An 8,146-nucleotide genomic window follows, 5' to 3' on the forward strand; every position below is an offset into this window, starting at 1 on the left:
AGAAGGAGAAAAAATTAAAAGAAAAACCATTTTTGGATTACCTACATCACTGCTTCATTTGGGGCTTCTAAAAACCACACTGAATAAAAGTATGAAAAACACAGAAGGATTGGGTATGTAGGATACAGGAACATATGAGCACATGTGGGACATTTGTTTCCACTGAGATTTACATATCTACATAACAGGAAGATTTAGAATAACTTCAGACCTTGTTGAGATGCAGCAGAACATAAATACTGTCTCCAGGCTTTTCAATACAATATCATAGAATCAGAGAATCATAGAATTTAAGGGTTGGAATGGACCTTAGAGATCACCTGGTCCCAACCCCCCCATGCCCTGGGCAGGGACACCTCCCACCAGAGCAGGTTGCTCAAGGCTCATCCAACCTGGCTGTGAACACTGCCAGGGTTGGGGCAGCCACAGCCTCCCTGGGCAACCTGGGACAGTGTCTCACCACCCTCACAGGAAAAAACCTTTTTCTCACATCTAACCTAGACTTTCCTCCTTCAATTTTAACCCATTACCCCTTGTAAGACTCTACTATGAAGCAGCGAAATGAACACCTATTTATTCTACACTGAGTTTTAATGGCAGCAGGAAAGCAACCTGAAGTAGTTGTGCAGTAAAGCAGAGATAAAACCTTTGTGAAAGAGCAGTAAGTCTATAGCTCACCTTTTACCTGGCATTTCTGATCACTTTCAACAAAGTGAGGAACACGTTTCTAATGGAAATGCACAAGTGCAGAAAACATTTGGTCCACTCTGTAGGGCACATATTATACAGACACTCTGACACTCAAGAACAGTATTAAACACTCAAAAATGTTAAATACTCCTGTTAGTTGAGTAGTCCCTTCAGTCAGAAGACCGAGGTTTTCATTACAAATCTCATTTTAATTAGCTAAATCTATATTAGCTTTCAAAGTTTTTAGTCACATTATAAACATCATTTCTTTTGGGGTTATTTCCCTTAATGATTAATGAATAAATTGATGAAACCTTGAGAATAAAACTGTTTGTACTAGTTTGGTTTCAGTAACCAAAATCAATTCAAGGACTGGCATAAAATTCCACATAGATCTCTCAGTGAGCTTTTTGCTCCCTGTGGAGCCCAAACCCAATGCATTTCCTTCTCAAGTTGCATTATTTCAGCTGCCAAACTTTAAACAAGTAGCAGTGAAAAGTTTAAGCACTACTAATGGGAAAAACATATCTCCTAGCTCTATGCACAGCAACAGCAAGAAAACTGCACCCAAGTCCACTCTCACCTTAAGCCAAGTGACTCATCACGACCAGCTCACGGGCAGCTACTGCCTTTCAGGTATGCCAACGGCACGAGCGAATCATCCCATGTCTCTTGTGAGACCCACCTGGAATAGTGTGTAGTTCTGGTGCCCTCAACATAAGAAGGACATGGAACTATTGGAGCAAGTCCAGAGGAGGCCATGAAGTTGCTAAGAGGACTGGAGTATCTCCCCTATGAGGACAGGCTGAGGGAGTTGGGGCTGCTCAGCCTGGAGAAGAGAAGGCTGTGTGGAGACCTCAGAGCACCTTCCAGGAGCTGAAGGGGCTCCAGGGAAGCTGCAGAGGGATCTGTGTTAGGAGCTGCAGGGACAGGACAAGGGGTAATGGATTCAAATTGAAAGAGGGGAAGTTTAGGTTAGATGTGAGAAAAAAGCTTTTTGCTGTTCCGGTCGTGAGACACTGGCCCAGGTTGCCCAGGGAGGCTGTGGCTGCCCCAACCCTGGTAGTGTTCACAGCCAGGTTGGATGAGCCTTGAGCAACCTGCTCTGGTAGGAGGTGTCCCTGCCCAGGGCATGGGGGATTGGGACTCAAAGGTCTCTAAGTTTCATTCCTACCCCTAAACGTCTATGATTTTATGATTCAGATCCATCCCTAACTCAATCAAAAGTAAGTGATAGTTTACATAAGTTGTGTTTGCAAATCAGCCTGTTGTGCTCTATGTGTGTGTGGAGAACACACTGTTAGCTCAGTTACCAAATCCAAGTCATCACTGTGCTTTTCTGGGAAGATGTGCAAGATACCCAGCCAGCAGTGTGATGATGGGAGGTCTTCTCAGTCAACATCAAAACTGAATCTGTAGCCATAAACTGTCCCAAAACTTTAGTATTGCAGAGCTCTGATGCCTTCATCTTATACAGGGAATTTTTACCTTCCAATTTTGCAAGATTTCAACAAATGTCACATTCAGTGCTCCATTGCACGTGTCTGCCACTTACTCCTGAAGGAGTTTTGCATATTGAAAGAAACATTTGAAAAATAAATTTTCAAAACTGCTCCAGCTTGACCTGGTTTTAGTCACTGATGCCATTTAATTTACTTGAATTAAAGTATTAAATATTGGCTTAAGTGTTCCCGACTATAATTAACAGCAGTAATTGACTTCAGTGGGATCAGAGTTCAGGTATTTAATGTTTTCAGTGATCCCAAACTTACTTTCTCATTTCATATATAATTATGTCTGGACTATATCCCCTAGCAGCATCCTGTATTAGCATAATTTTCATTACTTGGGCTTGGCTTTTTTTTTTCTCTTCCATTAAACTCAACCATGCTAATACTGTTGACTGGCTGCAAGAGATGTTTATTCTTGGGTGCAAAAGGAGAAGCTGTCACAGGTAATTGTTAGGCTGACGTAAAACAGCTCATTGAAATGTCAGCCTGGAACTACAGCAAATGTGGCACGTGAAGGATTACTTAAAATGTACTTCAATGGACGATGTTTAATGATGGTTTATGCAGCTTTATAAAAGCACCTTAACACCTTTCTGATCTAAACCAGAACACTTAAGTATTCCAAACCAACAGCAGACCACCCAATACCTTTGCCTGGAAGCCTCAGCAATACCATCTTTGGAGGGACATACTCTTAATACTATGAACATTTTAATTGCATTTAGATTATTATCTCATCCACCAGCAAAAACCTCTTGCATTTAATTAAAGAAGTTAAATAATGTGGTAGTTAAAGATAAAATAAACAGCTATTTTTGTGTATACATGCAAAGGAATGCAAAGCATTCTTGTAATCAATGCATCAATGTTAATTAACCATTAACATATAATGGCAAAATTTAGGAATAAGAGCCCAAAGGTTACCACTAATGAACTAAGTCAGGCTGGTGAGGCAGAACATTCTACTGCATGTTACAACCAGAGCCCCAAACCTGTACTTCCCCCGGGTAGGATGTCAATCCAGGGCACTCCAATGATCCCAAAGGATTCAGATGCTTTCTACTAAAGCTTCAGAGCTAGATGGGAAATTCAATAAAAACAGCCACTAAAAATTATCTCCACAACTAATCCACATACCAAAATACAGTAACAGTATGATGACCATTTCTTCTTTCATTTTGACCTGGCAGAGTAACCAACTCTCACTTTGTACATTACTAACACAGATGCATCCTGAAAATTGGAATTATAGAAAAACCCACTGGCCATTTTGAAACATAAGACATATATTTATGGTTGGGAGACCACTAAAGTCTTTAGGATTTCCTGAGAAGTTTACTATGCTAGCTTCTGACTCTTCTAATCATAGAATCTTAGGGGCTGGAATGGACCTTACCTCCCTAGGAAACCCATGCCAGTGTCTCACCACCCTCACAGGGACAAACTTGTTCCTAATATCTAACCTAAATTTTCCCTCTTTCAATTTGTACCCTTCTTTCTTTATAGGACGTAATGCAATTCAGCTGTAATTCTTAGGTCCAGTCTTGTCACCGACTTACTTCAAGTGCTCAACTTCAGCAGTGGTGGCATAAATTGCCTGAGCACCTGTTTGACTTGCAGTTCTTGAGTCCAGACATCACAGCTATTACTGGCTATTGCTTTGTGAAAGGTGGAAACTTCTCAAGCAGTGTCCTGCTGCCTAGAGACGTGGTTTGCCCTGTTAGGTGAAGCAATGTTTTGCCTTCCAAATAACCGGTAGCTCTCCATGGTCCTTCAGTCTCTTCCATCACTTCATTTATTACACACAAGCCCATGGCAATCAGTACTGGCAATCTGAACATCTGGCTCTCTCTCTAGTGTAGAAACAGATTTCAAGCCCAAATAATGTTTCAATTATTTCCCTTAAGCAGTTTTAACACAGATGAAGAAAAACAAGTACTAACAGTAAGACTGACTTCAGTTCTTCATCTTTCATACTGTGTTCATGTCAGATTAAGTCTCTGACTCCCAGAAAACTACCTACATGCCAACTGTTCAGTAAACACCTAGTCTGAGAGTCTTCATGTTGGGTTATCAATAACTTGTGCTTGATTTATAGCTCCAAGCCCAGCAGCATGCATGTTATGAAGACCAGGGCAAGTACAGAATTGGGCAACAAAGTGATGCTTTATGCAAATCACTCATGTCTAAGTAACTAAGGGTCTGGGCAAGAGGCATCTGAAGTCTAATGCAGCTCAATAAAAATACAATATTCTACATTTAGACCAAAAAAATCATGGAACATGTCCCTATGAGCACAGGCTGAGGAAGTTTGGGCTGTTCAGCCTGGCGAAGAGAAGGTTGTGTGGAGATCTCATAATAACCTATCAGTACCTGAAGGGTCTCCAGGGAAGCTGGAGAGGGATCTGTGTTAGGAGCTGCAGTGACAGGACAAGGGGCAATGGGTACAAACTGAAAAAGGGGAAATTTAGGTTAGATATTAGGAAAAAGCTTTCTTCCTGTAAGGGTGGTGAGACACTGGCACAGGTTGCCCAGAGAGGGAGTAGATGCCCCAACTCTGGCAGTGTTCACACCCAGGTTAGGTGAAGCCTTGAGTAACCTGCTCTGGTGGGAGGTGTCCCTGCCCAGGGCAGGGGGTTAAGACTAGATGATCTCTAAGGTCCATTCCACCCCCTAGAATTCTATGATTCTATGAAAAATGACATATGCACAGCTCTTCAAACCAGACTGCAAACCAGTACTGATCTCGTGGCAAGTATCCTATATGAAATATAAGGCAGCTTTTCCCTTTTTCATTAAAAAGTACATTATGCCTTTCTAGTAAGGTAGGAGCAATCACCACTGTAGCAGCTGAAGAGTTTCAGTTGTGCATCTATAGGCAGTGTTGGTAAAAGTATCTCCCCTACAGACTAAACTAGAACAGCAAAAGCCAAACTTTAAAATGGAATTACATACAGAAATTGCATTACTGAAAAAATTATCTTTAAAATCAGCTGCATGGGGAGTGAGGAGATAGACAATGATGATAAGGATTCATCTTCCAGCTCTGCCAGAGATTCCCTATGTGAGCTTAAACAAAACATAAATGTTTTGCTGTTCTCCACTTTAGAAACCAGGAGCAGCAAACACCTCTTTTCTCCCTCTCCTGTCATTGCCTTTTTTGTTTACACTGTGGTGCTACCAAGACACACAGACATGACTTAGTCAAAACACAGCTACTCTCCTTCCTTTCAGTGGGAGTTCCCCAAGACCTTGGTCTCTCAATTACCTCCCTCCTCTGAGTGCCTACAAAAGCAATAAGCTAAAGTTCAATGAAAGGAAAGATTTTTGCACTTAGACTAGAAATCGACTTTCTGTTCTGTGATGCAGAAAGGCCTAGTGTAGTGTCTTCCAAAAAAAGTTTTAAACTCCTAAATTCCTAGTATTTGAAGTGATAACTCAGATCACTGCCTAATCATGACTTCTTAGATCAAATGCATCTTCTATCTTGTCTGCCATTTATTTCAATATTACTTACACTAATCAATATTTATCAGACATTTTACAAGAGAAAAAGAGAAAGCGATAACATTCCAGACAACTGTGTGTCTGAAAATAATGAGCAAGGGAAAAAAAAGTAGCAGCCAAACATAACATATGTGTAGTAACTTCCTGCAATGATTTGGCAGAGCAGTTTGTTTATCCCAAATCAAATACCAAGTACTATATTAATACACAAAGGCAGTAACTCGCTTTATTTTCAGACACACTCATCTAGGATCTCATCACTTAAAAATCAGCCTTATGTGACTGAGTGCCAAAAACGTACTTGCACAGATGACAAACACCAATGCAATGTATCTACAATTGTTAAAGAACAACAGAGATTTAATATGGATTTCAAACAGCCCCTGCACTTGTTTTCCAGCAACACTGAATATGAAAGAGCAAGACACAAACTGAAGCAGCGAGTTTGCATTTCTGTACTGTCTTTCAGACAGTCCTGTGTAATTTTTGTCAGTGAAGAAGTCAGTAGTTGTACTCTCCCTTTTCATCTGCTCTCACCCTCATCATCACCATGACTCACTGCTCACTCCCACAGCATCACCACAGTTCACTTGTTTCACCCAGCACTAAGAATATACTTATTCAAAGGGGCCAAGGATTGACCAAGGATCTAACTGTTTCACAGGTGCAGTTTAGTGAACAGCAGTGGAAACACCTGAAGAGGTTCAAGCATGGAGATGGTAAGTTCTGGCAATAAAGTAAAAACAAAACATGGGAATGTGCAGCTTCAGACAGGATCTGCTGTTGATAGAAGAATAAAGTGCAACTACAGCCTTAACCTTTACAGAGTCTTGTACACTTGAACTTCTACTAAAATACCACTTTAAATTTCATTTTTAAGTACAGATTCCCTCCCCACAGTAAAGCTTAACATTGTCCAGTTTAACATAGGTATCATAGGTCCTTAAAAGCACTTGAAACACTGTGATTTCAGAATAGCAGGGTAAGTAGTCCAGCTAGGCCACATCTTATTCAACTGCACTATCAGAAATAACAGTTCCAAATTTGGGAGACAAATGCTGGCACTAATCCCTCTATGAACATCAGAGCCCTGAAAAAAAAAAAAAAAAAAAATCAATAAAAGCAAGACTAGCTCTCTAAAGGTCCAAAAATGATGGTGCCTATTGAAGGCAGGGCAAAAATAAGTAGAACAAGATTGTGCTGACAGGCTTGTTCCTAGTTTACTAGATAATGTTTGCCACAGAGAGATAATACTTTAGATATTGCTTGTAGAGTGACATGTAAGAGAAAAGAAAACTGGAGTTCCTTTGAATGAAAAGTGCTGCTGACCAATGCTTCTGCTGAGCAGGAATTCTGCAGCTGATACATCCTTTACATGGAAGGTGAGGTATCACTGAGGTCCTCATGAAATGACTGAGCCCACATTTAAACAGGAAACTCAGACTAGTCATGCACTTCTTTACAAGGTTCATTATCAGGAAACACCCTGTTTAATGACCCTCTAAAGACTGTGCAATCCAACCAGAGACACACTTTCCAGCAAACAAAAGCTTCTTTAAATATGTAAAATGAATTTCAAGTTTAACCTTCTTTGACAATTTTGCCATTTTCCTCTATTTCACCTCTTTTCTCCTCTGCAGGATGATGCATCACTGTTTGATGAGCCTCCACTATTAGCAGCCTCTCCTTGCTCACAATTAAGAAGCATCCAAAGCTTTCCTTGGCTGAGATCAGCCTGGATTGACCACTGACTTTTAGGGTGCTAGGAAGAAGAATTGGTTTTGATCAGTACTGAATATCTTGGAAGAAACTCTTGTACTCCAACAACTTCTCTTTCCAAAATCTACTTAATTCTTTAAAATAGAAATAATTAGATTATGAGACATTAATAGAGGTGTTAAATACTCCTACTCACAACGAGTAGACGAAGCACACATTTTCCTTGCAATGCTCTTCAAAGCATGTGAAAAAAACCACTTTAAAACATCTGAAACCGAATTTAAAACACATAAAAAAAACCAGTCTGAGATTACCTTGTGCTATCCACTTGAGTTCTCAGTACTTCAGAAGGTGCATTGGACCTTCAGATTCATTCCTACACTACCGTAGGATGACAGAGCATTCCTGACTCTCTTCCTGTTTTGAGGAGCTGTCATGTTTAGATGATACTCTGCATATCTCTATTGATGTATACACTATATTGAGTAACTTAGAAAGGTTTGGTTTTCTTCAGGTCATTGTCATCTTCACTGCATTACCAGTCACTGGAACAGGCTCGCAGGGAAGTGGTGGTGGCATCAAGCCTGTCACAGTTCAAGGAGCACCTGCATAACACTCTTAGTGATATGGTTCAGTTTCAGGCAGTCCTGCAAGCAGCAGGGAGTTGGACTCGATGATCCCCACAGGTTCCTTCCAACTTGAGATATCCTGTGATTCTA

Source organism: Acanthisitta chloris, unplaced genomic scaffold (genome assembly GCF_000695815.1).
Source record: "Acanthisitta chloris isolate BGI_N310 unplaced genomic scaffold, ASM69581v1 scaffold10001, whole genome shotgun sequence".
Taxonomy (NCBI): domain Eukaryota; kingdom Metazoa; phylum Chordata; class Aves; order Passeriformes; family Acanthisittidae; genus Acanthisitta; species Acanthisitta chloris.